This window comes from Giraffa tippelskirchi, chromosome 3 (genome assembly GCF_054371585.1).
Source record: "Giraffa tippelskirchi isolate mGirTip1 chromosome 3, T2T-mGirTip1v1.2.pri, whole genome shotgun sequence".
Classification (NCBI taxonomy): Eukaryota; Metazoa; Chordata; class Mammalia; order Artiodactyla; family Giraffidae; genus Giraffa; species Giraffa tippelskirchi.
In genome coordinates, this window is record NC_137277.1 from 156,682,559 (window position 1) to 156,707,803 (window position 25,245).

The 25,245-nt window shown below is 38.9% G+C and overlaps 1 long non-coding RNA gene across 1 annotated transcript in view; it reads right to left on the reverse strand.

Annotated features, from left to right (window-relative positions):
- Positions 1-9,420: 9,420 nt before the first annotated feature.
- Positions 9,421-25,245, reverse strand: part of LOC145542909 (uncharacterized) — a 32,197-nt gene continuing 16,372 nt past the window's right edge. Inside the window, exons 3-4 of the long non-coding RNA XR_014080245.1 lie at positions 13,317-13,461; positions 9,421-9,622 (exon numbers count right to left, since the gene is read on the reverse strand). This is a non-coding gene — a long non-coding RNA (uncharacterized LOC145542909). The remainder of the gene's footprint in view (positions 9,623-13,316; positions 13,462-25,245) is intronic.

The window sequence follows — 25,245 nt, forward strand, 5'->3', positions numbered from 1 at the left end:
TTTATAGGATGGAGTTGTAGTTATAGGCTGACAAACAGGTTGGATGCAGTTGTGATGTATAGTCAAGAACTAATGAGATCAGAAGGAAGGTAGGAAAGAAGGGAGAGATCTAATGCATTCTACTATCTCAAGGTTTGGAGAGTCTCATATATTTATCCTTCTTGATGTCCCCAACTCAGTATGTGTTTGGCATCAATCTTTGTCACTGGCAAAATCATAGTATTTCTCTTATCATCTCAAAATAAATTTGTGAATATATTTGAATTTGATGGCAGAAAATAGAATGGAGAAATGTCACAGGAGATTCCCCTAGATGTTGGATATGTTCATATCTATTTGGAAATCAAGCTAAAATTATTGTGTTTGACTTCCTCTGTTCTATTGAAGGATAACTCAATTTCTCTCTTATTTTTTCTCTGTATGCCCCAAGATGGTTAATACATTTAGTCACTTCTTGGATTTGATTTTGTTTTCCTCTTTTTTTTCTTCTTCATTAGGATAATGATTCCTTTCTTTCTCCGAATTTAATACCAAAAAAATACCAAAAACCATACATTACACTAGTCAACCAGGATTATGTCAGCCAGTTTGTTTTGCTTTTGTCAAAATTAGAATTGCCAGTATTTTTATCAGAATTTCTCATATATATGTTTTTCTTCCTTTTCTAAGAGTGTTGGAGAGTTTGAAAACGGATGGGGTAGGAATGAGAAGGTAGAATTCCCAGAAATAAAGGCCTTGTATATATCACAGACTGGGAGGTCATGCTTGCAATGATTAAGAATTCTTTTTACTATTTACCTAGCAGGCTTGCATGCTAAGTTGCTTTAGTCATGTCTGACTGTTTGTGACCCTATGGAACATAACCTGCCAGGCCCCTCTTTCATGGGACTCTCCAGGCAAGAATACTGAAGTGTGTTACTATGCCCTCCTCCAGGGGATCTTTCTGACTTAGGGATTGAACTCATGTCTCTTATGTTTCCTGCACTGGCAGGCAGGTTCTTTACCACTAACACCACCTGGGAAGCCCACTATTCCCCTAGCTGGATCCTTAAATGTTACTGTCTATGGAAGCATTTATGATAATTTGAGGGATATATAATCTCCTTCATATCATTAATACAAACCCTAAATATGCTGTCTTTTGTCACTGGAAGTTCATGTCTTTGAAGCCTATGCAAGTTTTCAGCCTTGAAGTTGTGTGCTGGTGAGTTTGTATCATGGTGGTGCTCCATCCCAGGGGATCAGACCTTGTCTAGAACTATTTCTGTGAAAAGAGGATTTTCCAGTGTACTTATAAGAGACTGAATTAAATTTCCCAAAGTGAATTGAAATCTGGTATAATTGGGGAGCATAGTGACTAAACCATGTACTCCTATAAATAAGACAAGCACACGTCATTGTTTAGGCCAGTGGTTGCCAAACCTTAACATGTGTGTGTGTGGGGGGGGATGGGAAGCAAATGAGGGGTAGTGCTAATATTCTGCAGGGTGACACAACTGGTCCATGGGCCACAGTATGAGTAGCATGTAGTCCTTTATATTGGTCCTGGAGCTATGAAGCTGGCATAGGTACTACTGGTGAAAGCTATGCTGGGGACTCTGAAACTTAGTGTGCCTTAACCAGAACATTTCTGACACTATTTTTTAAAGAGGTATTATTTTAGAAGAAGCCCTTTTCCAGAATGAAATAAGCCAGAGACTTATTTCACCAGAGATGATTGTGCACCTAGGACTTACCCATGTAATGAACCACAAAATATATATTTCTAAGAGTTAAAGTTTATTTCAAAGAATAAAATGTTTATTATAACACATTTCTATTTTCACATTTAGTAAAAAAAAAAAAAAGAATAAGTCATATATTTGGAAGATACACACCCAGGGCTAAGATTCAGCTGGAACACAGTTCTGGTGGTGCTGATTACTTACAGCTGATATCCATAGAGGTTGGAAGTCAGTGCCTGATATGGAGAAGCATGTGCCTATGTGATATTGGATAGTTGGAACATCATCATGAAATATTTCATAAGAGCAGTGAACCTTCCTTTTTTTTCTTCTGTGATTAGCCCAGCATTTTTCACACTTGACATTACTCATGTGATAATATGAATATACAAAAACTACAATATTAAGGTATATTGCCATTGATTTGTAGTCCAAGGTTCCCTTTGAAATCATATTGCTGTGGCCTGGATCCTTCTCTTTCTTGGAGTCTGAGTCTATAGTAAACAAGTCCTCTCTTTTGGAATTGATATATATTCTTTTCTTTTTGACCTCTCCCCCAGAGAAAGGCAATGCCAAAAAATGCTCAAACTACCGCACAGTTGTAATCATCTCACACACTTGTAAAGTAATGCTCAAAATTCTCCAAGCCAGGCTTCAGCAATACATGAACCGTGAGCTTCCAGATGTTCAAGCTGGCTTTAGAAAAGGCAGAGGAACCAGAGATTAAATTGCCAACATCTGCTGGCTCATGGAAACAGCAAGCGAGTTCCAGAAAAGCATCTATTTCTGCTTTATTGACTATGCCAAAGCTTTTGACTGTGTGGATCACAATAAACTGTGGAAAATTCTGAAAGATATGGGAATACCAGACAATCTGACCTGCCTCTTGAGAAACCTGTATGCAGGTCAGGAAGCAACAGTTAGAACTGGACATGGAACAACTGTTCAGTTCAGTTCAGTTGCTCAGTCATGTCCGACTCTTTGTGGCCCCAAAACTGCAGCACACTAGGCCTCCCTGTCCATTACCAACTCCTGGAGTCCACCCAAACCCATGTCCATCGAATTGGTGATGCCATCCAGCCATCTCATCCTCTATCATCCCCTTCTCCTCCTGCCCTCAGTCTTTCCCAGCATTAGGGTCTTTTCCAATGAGTCAGATTTCCATCAGGTGGCCAAAGAATTGGAGTTTCAGCTTCAACAGCAGTCCTTCCAATGAACACCCAGGACTGATCTCCTTTAGGATGGACTGGTTGAATCTCCTTGCAGTCCAAGGGACTCTCAAGAGTCTTCTCCACATCACAGCTTAAAAGCATCAATTCTCTGGTGCTCAGCCCTCCTTACAGTCCAACTCTCACATCCATACGTGACTACTGGAAAAACCATAGCCTTGACTAGACGGACCTTTGTTGGCAGAGTAATATCTCTGCTTTTAAATATGCTATCTAGGTTGGTCATTACCTTCCTTCCAAGGAGTAAGCGTCTTTTAATTTCATGGTTGCAATCACCATCAGCAGTGATTTTGGAGCCCCCAAAAATAAGTCTGACACTGTTTGCACTGTTTCCCCATCAATTTCCCATGAGGCGATGGGACCAGATTCTATGATCTTAGTTTTCTGAATATTGAGCTTTAAGCCAACTTTTTCACACTCCTCTTTCACTTTCATCAAGAGGCTCTTTAGTTCTTCTTCCCTTTCTGCCTTAAGGGTGATGTCATCTGCATATCTGAGGTTACTGATATTTCTCCCAGCAATCTTGATTCCAGCTTGTGCTTCCTCCAGCCTAGGGTTTCTCATGATGTACTCTGCATGTAAGTTAAATAAGCAGGGTGACAATATACAGCCTTGATGTACTCCTTTTCCTATTTGGAACCAGTCTGTTGTTCCATGTCCAGTTCTAACTGTTGCTTCCTGACCTGCATGCAGGTTTCTCAAGAGGCAGGTCAGGTGGTCTGGTATTCCCTTCTCTTTCCGAATTTTCCACAGTTTATTGTGATCCACACAGTCAAAGGCTTTGGTATAGTCAATAAAGCAGAAATAGATATTTTTCTGGAACTCACTTGCTTTTTTGATGATCCAGCGAATTTTGCCAATTTGATCTCTGGTTCCTCAGCCTTTTCTAAAACCAGCTTGAACATCTGGAATTTCACGATTCACGTATTGCTGAAGCCTGGCTTGGAGAATTTTGAGCATTACTTTACTAGCATGTGAGATGATTGTAATTGTGCGATAATTTGAGCATTCTTTGACATTGCCTTTTTTGGTGTTGGAGAAGACTCTTGAGAGTCCCTTGGACTACAAGGAGATCCAACCAGTCCATCCTAAAGAAGATCAGTCCTGGGTGTTCATTGGAAGGACTGATGTTGAAGCTGAAACTCCAATACTTTGGCCACCTGATGCAAAGAGCTGACTCATTGGAAGAGACCCTGATGCTGGGAAAGATTGAGGGCAGGATAAGGGGACAACAGAGGATGAGATGGTTGGATGGCATCACTGACACAATGAACACGGGTTTGGGTAGACTCTGGCAGTTGGTGATGGACAGGGAGGCCTGGTGTGCTGTGGTTCATGGGGTCACAAAGAGTCGGGCACGACTGAGCGACTGAACTGAACTGAACTGATGGGACCAGATGCCATGATCATGGTTTTTTGAATGTTGTGTTTAAAGTCAGATTTTTCACTCTCCTCTTTCACCCTCATCAAGAGGTTCTTTATTTCCTCTTCACTTTCTGCCATTAGAGTGTTAACTTCTGTATTTCTGAGGTGTTGACATTTGTCCTGGCAATCTTGATTCCATCTTGTGAGTCATCCAGCCTGGCATTTTGCATGATGTACTCTGCATAGAAGTTAAATAAGCAGGGTGACAATATACATCCTTGACCTACTCCTTTCCCAATATTGAACCAGTCAGTTATTCCATATTCAGTGCTAACTGTTACTTCTTGACCTGAATACAGGTTTCTTAGGAGACAGGTAAAGTAGTCTATTCTAATCCCTTTAAGAATTTTCCAGTCTGTTGTGATCCACACAGTCAAAGGCTTTAGCATAGTCAGTCAAGCAGAAATAGATGTTTTTTCCAGAATTCTCTTGGTTTTTCTACAATGCAGCAATGTTGTCAATTTGATCTCCAGTTCTTCTGCCTCTTGAAACTCAGGTTGTATATTCAGAAGTTCTCTGTTCAGGTACTGCCAGTGACTTTACATTTGTACAGATACTCAATAGTGTCAGTTCTTCTAGCAGATATGGGATGTTATTTCACTGTAATTTCATTTTACATTTTCCTGATGATTATTGTGGTTGATAATATTTCATATACTTACTGGTCAATTTGCAAAATGCTTCTTAAGCCTCTTGTTCATTTTTTCTTTAATTGGTCCCTTTGCCTTTTGCATGTGTTTAATTATTTTCTCTCAGTGGCTTATTTTCACATTCTCTGCTGGTATTTCTTAATGAACATGTTCTTAATTTTAATGAATTCCAATATATCAATGTTTCCTGTATGCATAGTGCTTTTGTTTGTATGTGTCCTTTTCAAGGTAACCTTAGATAGCCCCCCAAGGTTGCTAAGATAATATTCTTGGTTATTTTCAAGAAACTTGATAGTATCCCTTTATGTTTTGATTAAAAATTCATCAGAGATTGATTTGTGTATGATATGACATACTTGGAGAAGGAGATAGCAACCCACTCCAGTATTCTTGCCTGGAGAATTCCGTGAACAGATAGCCTGGCAGGCTACAGTCCATAGGGTCACAAAGAGTCAGATATAACTGAGCGACTAATAGGTACATACACATGACATATAAATAATGGTCATTTATTCCCATGAAAGTGAAACTGAAGTCGCTCAGTCGTGTCTAACTCTTTGCGACCCCATGAGCTGTAGCGTACGAGATTCCTCCATCCATGGAATTTTCCAGTCAAGAGTACTGGAATGGGTTGCCATTTCCTTCTCCAGGTGGTCTTCCCGACCCAGGGATCGAACCCGGGTCTCCCGCATTGCAAGCAGACGCTTTTACCGTCTGAGCCACCAGGGAGCTCTCCCGTTTATTCCCATATGCATATCCAATTGACCCAGCACTATTTGTTGACAAGTGTATCCTACCCATACTGCACTGCAAGGCTACTTTTGTAATATAAGCAAGTAACTGAATAGATATGAGTTTGCTTCTGAATTCTCTATTCTGTTCCATTGGCCTAATGGACTATAATTACCACTTTGTCTGCTATAGATATATGATACATCTTGATGGTTGTATAAGTCATTCTAGTTTGATTTTTAAGACATGTTATTTAATGGAAATTTTAGATTCAGCATGTTAATTTTCACCAAAACTTACTGTGTTGCTTGAATAATTGATACATTTAGGGAAGGTTGACATTTTTACAATGTTAAGTTTTTCAGTCCATGTGCATTATATACGCTACCATATATTTACTCTCTTTTTACTAGGTCTTTACTTTTCTAAAAAAAAAAATGATTTGCGGTTGTTATGTATAATTTATATCATTTGCTAGAGTTATTATTGAGTGATGTTTCTTGATGCTACTGTACATTATTTCATTTATCAAACTTCAGTTATTTCTGTAATTTATAAATATAATTGATACGTTAATGTTTTCATGTTGAATTCACATCAATAATTCAACAAACTCATTTATTTCAACAGCTTCCTGAATATTATTTTGGACTTATTATATGTCAAACCATGTTATTTTGCAAATCTGTACATAATAAGTTTTATTGCTTTGTATTGTTCTTTCTGATCCCATATTTTCCTTTTTTTCCATTGACTTAATTGTACTGGATAGATTTTCAAGTTGAAAATTGAATAGAAGATAAGGAAATGCCATCGTTACTGATAGTAGAGGGAAGGTTTTCAATATTTCATCAAGTATGTTACTGATTCTAGACATTTCATGAGGCCCACTGCATTCACACCATTTTCTAAGACCTGAGAATATGCTCTCTGCACCCTAACAATAACAGTTTCCTCACTATTTTCCAGATCTGGCATGTTTTAATGAAAGTGCTTGCACAGAGGCTAGCACATTACCTTGCTTCATGCCTTTCATGACATTGATGCCTTTCTGCTCTATTTTCTAGGTCATTCCATATGATTAACAGGTTTCTCTTTATATTTTTTCTTTGTATGCTTCCTTTTCTGTAAATTATTGTGAACATACACTTAATATTTTTTTAATAGTCAGTGATCTACAATTAATAACCATTCAAAGTACAAATGACCTATTAGAAACATCATTATCAGCCATAGCCAAGCAGTGAGTACCCTTTGACTGTGTGACACCTTGTGTGTTAAAAAACTCCCCAACTCCTAGCCACATTTAGGTCATAACACTGGATTTATGATTTAAACTTTCTTAAGAATGAGGCCATGTGATTCAATGGGTAATTCAGAGAAAGCCTAACATTTGAGAACTATGCCACTTAATTATATCTGTTAGTTTTATTTTTCTGTGTTTTCTTTCCATGCCACGCTCCCTTCTCTATGATGTCTTTTCCGGGTTGATTCTATTATATTAAAGATTTATCTACACCTCTATTATGCTATCATTATTAAGATTGTAGTAAGTTGTATAGGGTTCAACCCCATCTTAAAATGTGAGGTACCCTGGAGAATCGGGGCAGTGTTTTGCTCATTTTTATTTATCCTGTAAAGACTTAACATACATTTGCAAATTTGCATGAAATTGATTAAAATAGGAACTTGTTGTTTTAGTTACTAAGTCTCATCCAACTCTTGTGACTTCATGGACTGTGTAGCCCACCAGGATCCTCTTTCCATGGGATTTCCCAGGCAAGAATACTGGAATAGATTGCCATTTCCTACTCGAGGGAAATTTCAGGACCCAGGGACTGAACCTGCATCTCCTGCATTGGAAGGCAGATTCTTCACTACCTCACCAGGGAAGCCCAAAATAGAAATTAAATGGGTGCTTATTAACTTAATCATGGGACAGTTCAGTCAAGTGCTTTAGAAAATAATCATAATACTACATGGGATTATTTGTCCCTCCTATTTTGGCTCATCCAGGACTCCCCTCAGAAGATGCATCAGGAATTTAGCATATCTGCTAATTTCTGAGTACTATTGAGACTGTACTCAACTTGATGGCATGTTGAAAATTATATTTTATGATAATATTAACCAAGTCATTATACTTTTTCTATAAATACTCGCAAATGAAGTAAAAGGTAACATGTAAACTCAAATATGTGCTTTGCATATTCTTGGATGGTTTTATTCCAAATTACTATTTATAAGAATCTTCTTGACCCATTGCCAAAGTTCTTTTGTTCTTGATCTAGATTTTAATGAGGAAAGATATTTGGACTTTTTTCCCCTTTTAACCGTTTGGATTTTTTATTTAAGAACTAGATTTTTTCAGGTGTGTGGTATAGATGATATCTCTGATTCAGTAGAACTATTCTTGCCTTAATGTCACCCTGAACTAATCAGGTCCTGGGGGATATTTGGTCAGTTCTCCAGAGACATCCATCAGTGCTAAAGGGCCTAGGTCATCCTGCCCATTTGTTTTTGTTTTTCTTTAAAAACTGATGGCCCTCACATCTGGGGTATTTTATAAGTTTATCAACTATTTTTCTTTAATCTCTGAGGATCAAATTTATAAATGCAAATATAGATAATCTTTGTAATCAATGGTAACGTTTGTAATTTATAAGGTAAGAGATATTTTTGAAAAATGTTCTTTAGTCACTAAATCATGTCTGACTCTTTCGAACCCCATGGACGGTTGCCCACCAGGCTCTTCTGTCCATGGGATTCCAGTTTACAGATAAGATCAGAGACCTTAAAGTAGTGAAGTCACTTGCCCCAGGTCTCACAGGGAATGAATAATAGAGTAAGGACTCAAATTCAAATTTTCAGATACACATAGTTTATATTCTTTAAAGTAGCCAAGGAGACAGATACAATAAAAAACTGATGTAAAAAATGTTTTGGGACACAGTAGTGACTAAACAAGAATAACAACAACAAAACTACATATGACCAATAACCAAGAACAGATATTTATCTGATTTTGACGATCATTATGCAAATAAAAAATTAAATTAGCTAATGCTTTGTATTAAAATCTTTTACAAATGAAGTTATGAAAATATTGCTTCTCTGGTGAATCAGATGGTAAAGAATCCACCTGCAATGTGGGAGACTGGGTTTGATCCCTGGATTGGGAAGATCCCCTGGAGAAGGTTATAGCAACCCACTCCAGTATTCTTGCCTGGAGAATCCCCATGGATGGACGAGCCTGGAGGGATACAGTCCATGGGTTTGCAAAGGGTTGGACATGACTGAGCGACTAAGCACACTCACACAAAGTTATGAAGATGCTACTGATTATTATCACAGTTATTGTATTTCCATCAGATTTCTATAGCATGAGGTAAATGATTTTTGCTTTGGCTACATTTTGAATTGCTGTGAGGATTAAACACAATAATGTGCCTAGAGTTTCTGTATAAGCTAGAAAGCACTATACAAATGAAGGTTACCATTATCGATTTGTACATTAATTGTTAGTTCTCAAATATGCATTAGTTCATGCTTTAGTGATGAAAATTTGAAGTACAAAATCTGTTAGGAAATGCTGTTGTAAAGTAAATAGAGGTTGAGACATAATTTCAGATGAACAAAATGTGGCCAAGAGACTGATTACCACTAATTGAACATTGCATTTTATTGATTTTGTAGTTTCTTTCTACTTTCCAGCTCAGAATGCAGAGAAATCTAATTTATCAGCTTGATGGCTTTCTTGCTACCAAAAAATGTGTTGCCTGGGGTTCACCTGGAAGCTTAAAAATGCAGAGTCTCAGATCCACTTTAGACTTACTGAATCAGAATCTTCAGAAACACTGCCCTATTGGAAATTAAAAAAAAAATCAGTGACTTATTACACCACTGAAAGTACATATGATTATTGGATTTCTCTAATATGACTAGGAAACTTTCTCTTTCACATTATTTATGATATACCCAATCAAATAAAATTGACATTGTGTGGTTTCTTTACCTCATGGTACCTATAGCTCAATGGTGGAAGATGGGAATAAATAAAAAAGCTCAAAGGTATAAATTGAGAAAGTTGCTGTGAAGGTGACAGGTTGATGACGCAGATCCTGCCTAGATGCAGCTATCTGGGAAGGTTACCTAAGGCAGATGATGTTGTTTTGGAAGATACGAGACAGCCATTCTATAACTAAGCAAGACTTCTAAGGTTTTAAGGATGAAAAGAGCTCAATATATTCCAGAAGCTAAAAAGAGGCTAGTATCTCTGAAATGAATTGAATGAGATAAACTGTGTTTGGAAATGAGTTTGGATAGACCAGCAGGACCCAGAATAGGTAGTCTTACAAGCCATGGCTACGTGTTTTTAACTTAAAGTACAATAGGAAGTCATTGATGTGCTTTAAGCAGGCAAGGGAGGAGTTAAGTGAACACTTACATTTGAAATAGGTACAATTTATATTTGAGAAAAAATTAATCTGGCTCTTGTATGGAGCATAAATTGGACAAGCATATGAGAGGTCTGCAGGAATAATACAGATAGCAGAGAGGAAAGTGATAAATGGATTTTGAAAGTGAAAGTCACTCAGTTGTGTCCGACTCTGTGCGACCCCATGGACTCTACAGTCCATGAAATTCTCCAGGCTGGAATACTGGAGTGGGTAGCTATTCCCTTCTTCAGAGGACCTTCCCAACCTAGGGATCGAACCCAGGTCTCCCACACTGCAGGCAGATTCTTTACCAGTTGAGCCACCAGGGAAGTCCAAGAGTACCAGAGTGGGTAGCCTATCCCTTCTCCAGTGGATCTTCCTGACCCAGGATTTTAGCAGTATTTATTTGTATTAGTGCAAAGAAATAGAGGAAAAAAACAGATTGGGAATGACTAGAGATCTCTTCAAGAAACTTAGAGATACCAAAGGAACATTTCATGCAAAGATGGGCTCGATAAAGGACAGAAATGGTATGGACTTAACAGAAGCAGAAGATATTAAGAAGAGGCGGCAAGAATACACAGAAGAACTGTACAAAAAAGATCTTCACGACCCAGATAATCACGATAGTGTTATCACTCACCTAGAGCCAGACATCCTGGAATGTGAAGTCAAGTGGGCCTTAGAAAGCATCACTACCAACAAAGTTAGTGGAGGTGATGGAATTCCAGTTGAGCTATTTCAAATCCTCAAAGGTGATGTTGTGAAAGTGCTGCAATCCATATGCCAGCAAATTTGGAAAACTCAGCAGTGGCCACAGGACTGGAAAAGGTCAGTTTTCGTTCCAATCCCAAAGAAAGGCAATGCCAAAGAAAGCTCAAACTACCGCACAATTGCACTCATCTCACATGCTAGTAAAGTAATGCTCAAAATTCTCCAAGCCAGGCTTCAGCAATACGTGAACCGTGAACTTCCAGATGTTCAAGCTGGTTTTAGAAAAGGCAGAGGACCTAGAGATCAAATTGCCAATATCTGCTGGATCATCGAAAAAGCAAGAGAGTTCCAGAAAAACATCTATTTCTGCTTTATTGACTATGCCAAAGCCTTTGACTGTGTGGATCATAATACACTGTGGAAAATTCTGAAAGAGATAGGAATACCAGACCATCTGACCTGTCTCTTGAGAAACCTGCATGCAGGTCAGGAAGCAACAGTTAGAACTGGACATGGAACAACAGACTGGTTCCAAATAGGAAAAGGAGTACATCAAGGCTGTATATTGTCACCTTGCTTATTTAACTTATATGCAGAGTACATCATGAGAAATGCTGGGCTGGAAGAAACACAAGCTGGAATCAAGATATCTGGGAGAAATATCAATAACCTCAGATATGCGGATGACACCATCCTTATGGCAGAAAGTGAAGAAGAACTAAAGAGCCTCTTGATGAAGGTGAAAGAAGAGAGTGAAAAAGTTGGCTTAAAGCTCAACGTTCAGAAAACTAAGATCATGGCATCTGGTCCCATCACTTCATGGGAAATAGATGGGGAAACAGTGGAAACAGTGTCAGACTTTATTTTTGGGGGGCTCCAAAATCACTGCTGATGGTGATTGCAGCCATGAAATTAAAAGCCGCTTACTCCTTGGAAGGAAGGTTATGGCCAACCTAGATAGCATATTTAAAAGCAGAGACATTACTTTGCCAACAAAAGTCCGTCTAGTCAAGGCTATGGTTTTTCCAGTGGTCATGTATGGATGTGAGAGTTGGACGGTGAAGAAAGCTGAGCGCCACAGAATTGATGCTTTTGAACTGTGGTGTTGGAGAAGACTCTTGAGAGTCCCTTGGACTGCAAGGAGATCCAATCAATCCATCCTAAAAGAGATCAATCCTGGGTGTTCATTGGAAGGACTGATGTTGAAGCTGAAACTCCAATACTTTGGGCACCTCATGCGAAGGGTTGACTCATTGGAAAAGACGCTAATGCTGGGTAGGATTGGGGGCGGGAGGAGAAGGGAACGACAGAGGATGAGATGGTTGGATGGCATCACCGACTCGATGGACATGGGTTTGGATAGACTCCGGGAGTTGGTGATGGACATAGAGGCCTGGCGTGCTGCAATTCATGGGGTCACAAAGAGTCGGACACGACTGAGCGACTGAACTGAACTGATTTGTATTAGTGGTGTGCCTTCAAATCCATTGTTTATCCTTTCCCTTTTCTGTATACATTTCAGAGTGTTTCCCTGCTGCATGTGGCTTGCACTGACACAGAGCATTAATTGGAGTTTGGTAGAACGTATTGGCAGGTGTACCATCTTGCCCATGGCTTCAGCTCTCTCCATATTGGCTTGCTTTGGTCCCAGCTTCTACTAGATGCTCTTAGGCTCCAGTCACCAGTAACACCATATCCTTTCTTGGCTCATTTGATAATCTTTGGGTTACATTACCAACTTCTGCTTAGCTTTTCAGCTCTTCTGTCATCTATGAAACCAATCCCTTGCATCAGATTTCCTTTGCTGTTAAAGACATACACTGTATCGTCTTTAAGGATGTAGAAAATAACAGAAGGGAAAGAATCAAGAATGTTGCCCATATTTTAGCTTACACTGATTGGTCACAGAGATTGAATCAGGTGCAGTTTTGAAAGAGATGGTTCATTAATTCACTTTTGGACATTCTCATTTTGATACACTCAAATGCAAACATCTAATAGGTCTATCCTTCATACCAGATTCTGAGTTTTAAATCTCTAAATCATTAGATGGGCTTCCCTGGTGGCTTCCCTGGTGGCTCAGATGGTAAAGAATCTGCCTGTAATGCAAGAGACCTGGGTTTGATCCTTGGATTGGGAAGATCCCCTGGAAAAGGGTATGGCAACCCACTTCAGTATTCATGCCTGGAGAATTCCATGGACAGAGGACCCTGGCTAGCTATAGTCCATGGGTGGCAAATAGTCAGATGACTGAGTGACTAACACACACACAAATCATTAAGTAGTCATAGGAATGGATAGGCAATCCAGGAGAAAATGTAGAGATAAGAGAAAGGGGATTTAGATAGAATCCCAAAGAATGTGAAATTGACTGGTAGGGTATGAACCTGCAAAAATACTTACAGAGCTGAGAATTTCCTGGAATCAAGTTAGTAAATCCACTAGAATCTGTAGAATATCTGTAACATGCATCTCTCTTGTTTCATAAATTATACTGCCAATGAAACACCATCAGACAACACAAAAGCAGTAAAACTAGCTGTGGGCCCTGTAGGAGAAAGACAAGACAGTAATCTTTGCAAGTGATTAATTCCGTCTTAATTGTAAAGTAACTTGACACTTCTGATTCTGATGCACATTTTGATTTTAATTCATGTGCTCCAGGATAATAGTAGAAATGCAGTCTGCAATTGGGCTCATCTGTCAGTAAGTCCAACCCAATTCAGAGGGTCAGTGCAGCTGAAATCCAGTCCATTCTCTACTAGCCAAACTATAGACCCTAGTTCAGAGTAATCTGCAGGAGGAAAGGAGGCTTTCTGTAGACCCCTACCTACATGTGAGAAAGATTTTCCAACACATGCAAAGGTGCATTAACAGTGCTTGGGGACAGGGCAAGACTAAGTGTGCTGTGTAGACAATGTCAATTTTAGGCTAAACCACTTAAATGATGTTGGGGCTTCTGTGGTAGCTCTGCTGGTAAAGAATCTGCCTGCAATGCAGGAGACCCTAGTTCAATTCCTCAGTCGAGAAGTTCTGATGGAGAAGGGATAGGCTACCCACTCCAGTATTCTTGGGCTTCCCTGGTGGCTCAGATGGTAAAGAATCTGCCTGCAATGCAGAACACCTTGGTTTGATTCCTTGGTTGGGAAGATTCCCTGAAGGAGAGCATGGCAACCCACTCCAGTATTCTTGCCTGGAGAATCTTATGGACAAAAGAGCAGGCTACAGTCCATGGGGTCGCAAAGAGTCAGACATGACTGAGTGACTAAGCATATCACTTATAAGGTCAAGTCTTAGGCAAAGTCCAGGCCATACTACTGAGGAGAAGAAGTGTTGAGAGTAGTTTTTCTCAAGGTATGATTCTTAGACTATCAGCATCAGAATCGCCCCAGGGAAATTTCCAAGACCCCACATTGAAACTCAAGAATTCCCATCTGTTGGAGTAGGAACCAGGAGCTCAGTCTTTTATGGGCATATTGGACATTCCTACTACAAACATTACAAAAAGCTGCTCTAGGGACACCTGGATATCTCTATGATACAGACCTGATTTGGAAAACATCTGCTTGACTCTGCAATCTCCTTTTTGTAGACTGAAGAAAGACACACATTACGTTGGCTTTGGAACTTTTGTGAGGCTGGAGGTGTGCGTATGTGTGTGTTTGTGTTCAGTTGCTTCAGTTGTGTCTGACTCTTTGTGACCCCATGGACTGTAGCCCGCTGGGCTCCTCTGTCCATGGGATTTCTACGTAAGAATACTGGAGTGGGTTGCCATGACCCCTCCAGGGAATCTTCCCAACCCAAGGATCGAACCTGAGCCTCCTGCATTGCAAGTGGATTCTTTACCGCTGAACCACTGAGGAAATCCCCAGAGGCATATACAAACCTATAAAATATCCTAAATTACTCCTTTATGTTGCTGCTGTCCTGTCAGATCTTTCCTGAAAGTCCTCTTACAGAGTTGCTATGGAAATGCACTGATTAAACCTAGACTCACAGGTGAATTTAATATATGATATTTAAGCATATTTTAAAGTAGGATATTCAAAAAAATAAGTTATTCATTCTGCAAATGATGCCACTCCTAATGCTTTCCTCCAGGACATGTCTACCGTTGACCATTCTGCATTTCACCATTACGGTCATCACCCTAGAGCAGATTAACTGGTCAACCACATCCCCACTGCTCTTCTCCACTCCAGCCATGCCATCCAGGTCATGTCCTCCTGAGCCCCAAGTCCAGTCTGCCTTATCTGTCACTTGCTTACTTTTATTTCTATTTTTCCCACTGGAAGGTACTCAATACTAGAATATAAAACTTATCTATGAATGAAAGTGTTAGTTGCTCACTCACGTCTGACTATTTGTGACTTCCATGAACTGTAGCTCACCAGGCTCCTCTGTCCAAGGAATTCTCCAGGCAAGAATACTGGAGTGGGTTGCCATTCCCTTTTCTAGAAATCTTCCTGACCCAGGTATCAAACCAGGGTCTCCTGCATTGCAGGCAGATTCTTTACTGTCTGAGCCACCAGGGAAGCATCTATGAATAGACACACACAAAAATGGATCTATACAGGAAAGATTTAGGGTTAGGAGATTTATCTGTCCCCTTTCACCTTTGATTAATTAGAGAGATGTTGTAAATTAGGTTTGCTGCATTATTACAGGAAGGGCTTCCCAGGTGGCTCATTGGTAAAGAATGAGCCAAGGCAGGAGATGCTGGAAATGTTGGTTAGATCCCTGGGTCTGGAAGATCCTCTGGAGGAGGAAATGGCAACCCATTCCAGTATTCTGGCAAAATCCAATGAACAGAGAAACCTAGCATGGCTACAGTCTATAGGGTCACAAAGAGTTTGACACGACTGAGCACGCACAAATGCAATATTATCAAACATTCTTGGGCAAAACTTTCAGAAGTCACTTAGAGTAGTAATCTTAGGAATATCTCTGTCAAGTTTTTCCAGGTAAAGAATTTGGAATCTAATGAAGCAGGGCACTCAAGCTGGTGCTCTGGGACAACCCAGAGGGATGGGGTGGGGAGGGGGTTTCAGAAAGAGGGGACACAAATACACTCGAGGCTGATATATGTTGATGTATGGCAAAAATCACCACAATATTGTAAAATAATTAGTCTCAATCAAAATAAATAAATAAATTTTAAAAATTAAAAAAAAAAAAAAGAATTTGGGAAATCTTGAGCCATTGAAATTGTTGGGATGAATGCTTTTTCCAGTAATTTAATTACTAATTTGTAATGAGGACCCACGAAAGCAACCCTGATGTTTGCTCAGTTACACTGAACTCCTTAGCGAATGTACTCATCCTGCTTTCCTAAAAAAGATGCATTCCTGGAGGGAGGTGAAAGAGCCATTAATCCTGGAAGGTATTTGTTCTCCTTTCTTTTGACATTTTATTGCCCTTTAACTCATTTGTGAAAGATATCAAAGCAGAATCAGACTAGGGAATAAAAGGTCTTTTCATTAAAATGGCCGATCTGCATAGATCTCTTTTTTCTTCCCTGTGGGAGGTCTTTTGATCAGTACATGGGAAGAGAATTTATGAAGAAAGAAAGTTAAGACAATTTTATGTCAATAGATGAAGTATCAGAGCAAAAATATACACTTTCTATGCAGGAATATGAAACTTACTCAAGCAGAAATTATAAAATTATGCCTTGCTGTAAGTATAGCAAGGCAAAAAAGGAATACATCTATTAGTGGCCTGGCTGGTTATTTTGGAACATAATAAAAACAAAGGCATAAATTCTTGAGGCCCATCCAATTACTGTCTGGGGGAAAATGCATACAGGGGCTTAAATTTCAGTTAGGGTACTTTGGCCTTTATTTGCTTTGAACTTCCACTCCGTAAGGTAGGGGATATAAATGGATATTATTTCCCCCATCAAATTTTGAATCTCTGCTTTTAGCAAAGCTCCTTTCTGATATAGAGCTTCATAGTCATACATGTGAAAGACCTATGTTTATGAAACCCAGACCAGGGTTTGAAATATTGTGTGATTTTAAGCATAAAACTTTTCATTATAATCTGCTATCTTCTAAATATTTTTGTTTATGTTGCTAGGATGTATTTTTCTGGATTTTGAGTTGTATTTCTTTAAGTAGCATTCTTTGCTTAATTTTAATTAAGTAGGAAATTGAGAAATATAGAAAAATATAAGAAGGAAACAAAATCATGACTTGTAGTAACTTGAACCAAGATAAACATTTTTGATATTTTAACAAGTTAACTTGTATTACTGTAAGGATATGTGTAGTACATTTGCACATATGTATGTAAGTATGTTTTTATTCACTTATATAGCCCAAATGCCTAAGCTTTTTCTAATATGAGTGTAAAATGAAGTCACTTTTCATGTATTCAATAAATAATAATCAGTGCTTAGTATGTATAAAGCACTGTCTCAGTCACTAGGGACTTAACAACAAACAACCCACCCAAATCTTTTCCCTTGGGGAGTTCATTTGGGAAGAAAGTCAGTAAATTTTCAATACCAGGAATTACATTGGTTTAAGCCCTCTCATCTTTCTTCAAATACCCCACAACTTTTCCTCAAGTCTGTCCTGTGCTCAGGTATACAATCATGAATTATACAGTTAGCGCTCTGTATCTGTAGGCTCCACATTTGTGGATTCAGTTAACTGAGGGAAAAAATTTCCAGGAAGTTCAAAAAAGCGAAACTTGAATTTTATGCTTGTTGCAACTCTTTACATACCATTCACATTGTATTAGGTATTATATAAGTAATCTAGAGATGGTTGAGAGTATATAGGAGAATGTGCATAGGTTATAGGCAAATACTATCACATTTTATATAAAAGGACTTGAGCATTTGAAAATTTTGGTATCCTTAGAGGGCCCTAAACCCCCCCCCTCTTGTGGATACTGAGGGTGACTATTATATTTCTTCAGCCTCAGTCTCTTCTTCACACCCCCCTCGAGTACACACTCTGAACTTTGGGGATGGACATTGTGCTGAACCCAGCCATGCTCAGGACCCAACATAACTTTTCAGAGCTAAACTCTGCATGTAGCTGTCTGGAGCAGTCTGGGGTTGGATCCTCTGACCAGGCTAGTAATTTGGTGCCAGGTGATCATTTCTAAGTATATTTCATTATGCAGAGAAGAGGCTGAGCACTGCTGAGGAAGGTGATTGTACATATTGTTTCAGATGTTTTAGTTTGGGCCCTAGAATTGCACACCCTATTCTGTAATATAAATCTATGAAGTTACCCTGAGCATCATCTTTAAAAGGGAGCTTACTTAGCATTGCATTGTTACACAAGATTCTTGTGGATTTTAAACTCAACACTTTTGCTGTTGTTGTTCAGCTACTATGTTGTGTCCAACTCTTTGTGACCCTAGGGGCTGCAGCATGCCAGGCTCCCCTGTCCTTCACTATCTGGAGTTTACTCAGATTCATGTCCTTTGAGTTGGTGATGCTATCTAACCATCTCATCTTTTGCTGCCCCCTTCTCTTTTAGCTCTCAATCTTTTCCAGAATCAGAGTGTTCTTCGAACTCAGTACTAGTGACTCATCACAATATTCCTTTCTACCTGAAAAGAGTTTTGATTAATTAAATGTTCTCTCTCTGTACATTTTATGTGATATTTTAAGTGCCCTGTTAGATTAGAAACCTGAACAACTGCCTAAAATCCCATCTCTTTATCTGCCTCTCCTGCTTCCATCACTGGTGTTGAGAGAGCAGAGTGTATTTATTCTATGCCTCTCCAGCTCAAGAGGTGGTCAGACCCTCTCTTTAATTCCCTGTGGCATGGAAGTGACATTATACATTAAAAAAAAAAAAAACCCTCTATGTAAGTTCAGGAATACATGCCAGGAGAATAAAATATCAAGTTCCATTAGATTTGGTTTCTCTTGGGGTCAGACTTAAGACTAAGGAAACTCTAGTCAGATGCGTCTCTGCCTGTCTCCTGTCAACCACTCCATGCCAGAGTGCAAATCTCTCTCTTTTAGTAAAATTGTCTCCAAGCGTGTCTGTCCAAAGCCCAGAAAATCTCTCAGAAAGCAGATGAAGTTACTTTCTCACTGCCTCGGATTTATCTTCAAAATTCTAATTTCTAAGATTTGCCGTATTCCAAGATGATCTAGAATGTAAATTAAAAAAACAAAAAAACTTTTTTTACAGGAACTCCTCTTGTACACAAAGGTGGATCTCAGTGCTCTGATCAGACTGAACAATCAAAACATGCCAATACTACTAAATATTGAGATGTCTAGTCTTAGATAAAAGCTGAATACACATAAAGCCTGGTACCTAGTGTGATTTTTTTAAGTTAGTTTTGTCTTCTACATGGCATAGTTATACCTATCCCTCTTTGTGTCCTTTCTCTACTTTCAAAAATCTCAGTTCCAGATTTTCTATGAGCAACTGTGTAAAGAAAGATATAGAAGGGGGTGGCAGAGGATGAAAGAGTTAGATAGCATCACCAACTCAATGGGCATGAATTTGAACAAACTCCAAAAGACAGTGAAGGACAGAGAAACCTGATGTGCTGCAGTCTATGCGGTCATGAAGAGTTGGACACGTCTTAGCAACTGAACAACAACATGTGCATATATGCCCACATGCCCACACACAACACGTATTCACACATTTAACTCTAGGAGAACAAGCAGCATACCCAGGCACTGAGTGTTGTAAATCTTAAAACTGCAAAGGATACTTCTACCAAGGAGGCAAAAAAAAAAAAAGCTTTTAGAGACAAAATTGCTAAAAACAAAATGTATATAGTTTACAATATATTCTCAGCGTAAATATTACCATTCAGCAAGGTAAATATTTTCTTCACACTTTCTCTAAGATAATGACTGGGAACTTCTTTAGCATTCATGAAACTAAAATGCTCACTCAAGTGGATTTCCTCTTAAAAAAAAATCACATTTTCAAAGAAAATTTTAGTTTTTATTATATGCACTTTACATTTTATTATGTATACAAATATATTTTTACGTTAATGTTATACCCTATACTGAATTTTGAATAATGGACTTTTCACTTAATGTTATGTGTGTTTTCCCATGTCATTAACAATTTTTGAAAAGCTCATTTTTGCAGCTGCATCCATAATGTGGGTGTCCAATCACTTATTTTATCACATTTGTTTAGAGGAAATTTATTTAGTTTCCTTTTTTTAAAAAACTACAAACAGAGGGTGGGACGTTCTGGGAAAATAGCATTGAAACATGTATATTATCGTATGTGAAACAGAACACCATTCCATGTTCGATGCATGAGACAAGGGCTCAGGGCCGGGGCAATGGGATGACCCAGAGGGATGGGATGGGGAGGGAGGTGGGTGGGGGGTCCAGGAAGGGGAACACATGTAAACCCATGGCTGATTCATGTCAATGTATGGCAAAAACTATTACAATATTGTAAAGTAATTAGCCCCCAACTAAAATAAATAAATTTATAAAAAATAAATAAATAAATAAATTTTATCTTTGGAAAAAAAACAAAACTACAAACAACATTGGAATGTTTTTCCATACACATTTGCTTGCTCATCAATATTTCCTTAAGATATATTCTTATGAGTGATATTGCTGTGTCGTAGGATCTTATGGCAGAGCCTCAGGAAAGTGGGTCCTTAATCCACTGGCCCTGCTACTTAATAATGTGTCCTTTTCTGCAGAACTGATGAAGCTAATAACTTGCAATCATTGTCACTAAACAATGTTCATCAAGGTTACTGTGCCTTTTCCATAGTTGCACTAAGGGCAACTCAGTAATATCTTAAATATTCTTGCATGAAGTCTGTTTTTTTTGGGAAATATTTATTCTTAAATAACTTGTATTTATTAACGTTTAGGGCTTCCCTTGTAGCTCAGCTGGTAAAGAATCCACCTGCAATGTGGGAGACCTGGGTTCGATCCCTGGGTTGGGAAGATCCCCTGGAGAAGGAAAAGGCTACCCACTCCAATATTCTGGCCTGGAGGATTCCATGGACTGTATAGTTTATGGGGTCACAAAGAGTTGGACACAACTGATTGACTTTCATTTCACTTCATTAACATTTAATTTAATTATTAATATATATTTATTCAGTGTCATCACAATGAAATTCTCATTTTCAAGCATAATGAAAAGTAAGTCTAAATATCAAACTCTTAATAGGATGACATGTAGTCCTCTGTGACTAAATACAGATCTCAGAAAAGTTAAAGCAGATTCTGCCAGAGGTCTATGCCCACCGTGTGTGTGGCCAACTCTTTGTGACCCCATGGACTGTAGCCTTCCAGGCTCCTCTGTCCATGGGATTCTCCAGGCAAGAACAGTGCCAGAGGTCTGTGTCTACTACTTATGGATAATTGTTGAAAAGACTAAGCCTCTAGGAATCACCTTCTTTTGACTTTGAAAGGAGTATTAGAGTCAGAGGAAATGAGGTCCGGGTTCTATGAGGAGAGAATCCAGCACCAACCCCACTTCCAATAGTTATAACACATTTTCTATGCAGTGCCGTTCCATGCTGATTATGGTGTGGGATTACTCATATCTGGGACTTACTGAATTTTCCTCTTCTTCCCATTGCTGTTCATTGTCTTTCCTCAATATTCTCTTTGTCGTAATTGAATTTCATTGCAGTCTGTAGTCAAATTGATGGCTACTTTAAAGTTTCATTAAGATTTTAATTAGAAGTATCTTAGAAAAAGAACTCAAAGTAATGTTTATTCTTCCTTAAATATTTGGACCTTTGATTGAGAAAAATAAACATTGAGAAATGCATGTGACTCTATAGTCACTCTATGTGTGTCACCAAAGAATTGCTTTTAGGTGAACAGGTATGATTTTCATTTCATCTCTGAATACTTTTCTTCAGTAGATTAGCTAGTGACCAGAAGAAAAGTGTTTCAACCTCTGGAAAACACACTTTCGTAGGGTTTCTCTCTGTCTCTGTGTTTCTGTCTATCTCTGTCTCTTCTCTCTCTAAACACAGATAAATGATAGATATCATTAAGAACAGAATGCCATACACATGGTAAATGCCAAGTATTCATGAGTTCCTTCTGTATTTAAAAATTTTTACATTTTAATTTAGTAATGCAAAATTTTACATTTTAATTTAGATATGTAAATTAACACCTCTGAAACTGCATTATCTCTGAAATGGTTAAATCAGGATTTTTTTTATAGGCTACAGAACTCCATGTAAGTCAATATCTTCATTTTATGTATTTAAGCACAAATCATCTAGGTCACATTTCACAGTAAATTATTACATTTTCTGTGCTTGCCTTTGGCTAAGTGATTGTAAATACACATTTAAAAATATTCCCTATCAATCCAAGCAGTACTGATGGAGGTGGACCATGAAGAATTCTTACCAATAAGGTAAACTGTGGTGCTGGACATAGTCTTTGGGATATCAAAGGACACCATTTCCCTGTTAAAAATGACAAAGCAGTTTCACACTCAAAACATAAACATGACAAATTTTCATAGTGTTATACACTCATAGGCTGCACTGTCATGTTAGTGTTACTAGATGGAGTTTTAGAGTTTTAATGCCTTTTTGAGATACCACTTAAACACATTCAGTAGTACTGCCTTTCAGTGATGTTTGTAGATCTGAGATAACAACTTAGCACCAGCAACTAGTCAACTGTCTTCCATTCAACAGTTCATCCAGCAAATACCTCTGAAGCATCTATCTGTGCCAGTCATTATTTTAGATTTTTGGGACACATCAGTAAATATAATAAACACAAATTCTTGTGCTCATGGACCTATTATATTCAAAACCAGTTTTACTAAATGTTATCCCCCTAAAGGAGTAGTTTATCTGTTACTCCTTATTTCCACACATGATACTGGGCCCTGAAATAAGGATTATAAAGTGAATAAGTTACAAGGAAAGAAATACTTTGAGGTTGAAAGCATTGCATATCAATAATCTACCTACCATGTTACACATATCACCCAGGTCGTGCTAGTGGTAAAGAATCCGCCTGCCAGTGCCTTACAAATAGCTGAGAAAAGAAGAGAAGCTAAAGGAAAAAGGATAAAAGGAAATTTATGCCCATTTGAATGCAGAGTTCCAAAGAATAGCAAGGAGAGATAAGGAAGACTTCCTCAGTGATCAATGCAAAGAAATAGAGGAAAACAATAGAATGGGAAAGACTAGAGATCTCTTCAAGAAAATTAGAGATACCAAGGGAATATTTCATGCAAAGATGGGCTCAATAAAGGACAGAAATGGCATGGACCTAACAGAAGCAGAAGATATTAAGAAGAGGTGACAAGAATATACAGAAAAACTATAGAAAAAATATCTTCATGACCCAGATAACCGCAACAGTGTGATCACTCACCTAGAGCAAGACATTCTGGAATGCGATGTCAAGTGGGCCTTAGGAAGCATCACTATGAACAAAGCTAGTGGATGTGATGGAATTCCAGTTGAGCTATTTCAAATCCTAAAACATGATGCTGTGAAAGTGTTGCACTCAATATGCCAGCAAATTTGCAAAACTCAGCAGTGGCCACAGGAAAAGTTCAGTTTTCATTCCAATCCCAATGAAAGGCAAGGGCAAAGTAAATTCAAACCACTGCACAATTGCATTTATGTCACACGCTAGCAAAATAATGCTCAAAATTCTTGAAGCCAGGCTTCAACAGTACATGAAACTTGAACTTCTAGATGTTCAAGCTGGATTTAGAAAAGGCAGAGGAACCAGAAATCAAATTGCCAACATCTGTTGGGTCATCAGAAAAGCAAGAGAGTTCCAGAAAAACATCTACTTATGCTTTATTGACTATGCCAAAGCCTTGAACTGTGTGGATCACAACAAACTGTGGAAAATTCTTCAAGAGATGGGAATACCAGTCCACCTGACCTGTCTCCTGAGAAATTTGTATGCTGTTAGAACTGGACATGGAACAACAGACTGGTTCCAAATCAGGAAAGGAGTATGTCAAGGCTGTACATTGTCACCCTGCTTATTTAAATTATATGCGGAGTATATCATGCAAAATGCCACGCTGGATGAAGCACAAGCTGGAATCAAGATTGCAGGGAGAAATATCAATGACTTCAGATATGCAGATGACACCACTCTTATGGCAGAAAGCAAAGAAGAACTAAAAAGCCTCTTGATGAAAGTGAAAGAAGAGAGTGAAAAACTTGGCTTAAAACTCAGCATTCAGAAAACTAAGTCATGGCATCCGGTCCCATCACTTCATGGAAAATAGATGGGGAAACAGTGTAAATAGTGAGAGACTTTATTTTTGGGGGCTCCAAAATCACTGCAGATGGTGATTGCAGTTATGAAACTAAAAGATGCTTGCTCCTTGGAAGAAAAGCTATGACCAACCTAGACAGCACACTAAAAAGCGGAGACATTACTTTGCCAACAAAGATCCATCTAGTCAAAGCTATGGTTTTCCCAGCAGTCATGTATGGATTTGAGAGATGGACTATAAAGACAACAGAGTGCCCAAGAATTTATGCTTTTGAACTATAGTGTTTGAGAAGACTCTTGAGAGTCCCTTGGATTGCAAGGAGATCCAACCAGTCCACCCTAAAGGAAATCACTCCTGAATATTCATTGGAAGGACTGATGTTGAAGCTGAAGCTCCAATACTTTGGCCACCTGATGTGAAGAACCAACTCATTGGAAAAGACCCTGATACTGGCAAAGATTTAAGGCAGGAGGAGAAGGGGACAACAGAGGATGACATGGTTAGATGGCATCACCAACGTGATGGACATGAGTTTGAGTAGGCTCTGGGAGTTGGTGATGGACAGGAAGCCTGGCGTGCTACTGTTCATGGGGCCACAAAGAGTTGGACACTTCTGATCTGAACTGAACTGAACTGAATACAGGATACAGAAGAGACTCAAGTTTGATACCTAGGTTGAGAATATCCCCTGGAGGAGGGCATGGCAACCCACTTCAGTATTCTTGCCTGGAGAATCCTGGGAACAGAGGAGTCTGGTGGGCTATCGTCCATGGCGTCACCAAGAGTTGGACAGGACTGAAGCGACTTAGCACACACACACTCTGATATTCCCTGGTGGCTTCCTTTCCCTGGTGATTTTTCCTGATTGCTTCCCTGGTGGCTCAGATGGTAAAAAATCTGTCTGAAATGCAGGAGACCCAGATTTGATCCCTGGGTCAGGAAGATCTCCTGGAGAAAGGAATAGCACCCACTCCAGTATTTTTGCCTGGAGAATTCCAAGGACAGAGGAGCCTGGTGGGCTTTAGTCCATGGGTTGCAAAGAGTCAGACACAACTGAGTGACTAATACTTTCATGTTACACATATCCAGGGAAATTGCAAAAATTG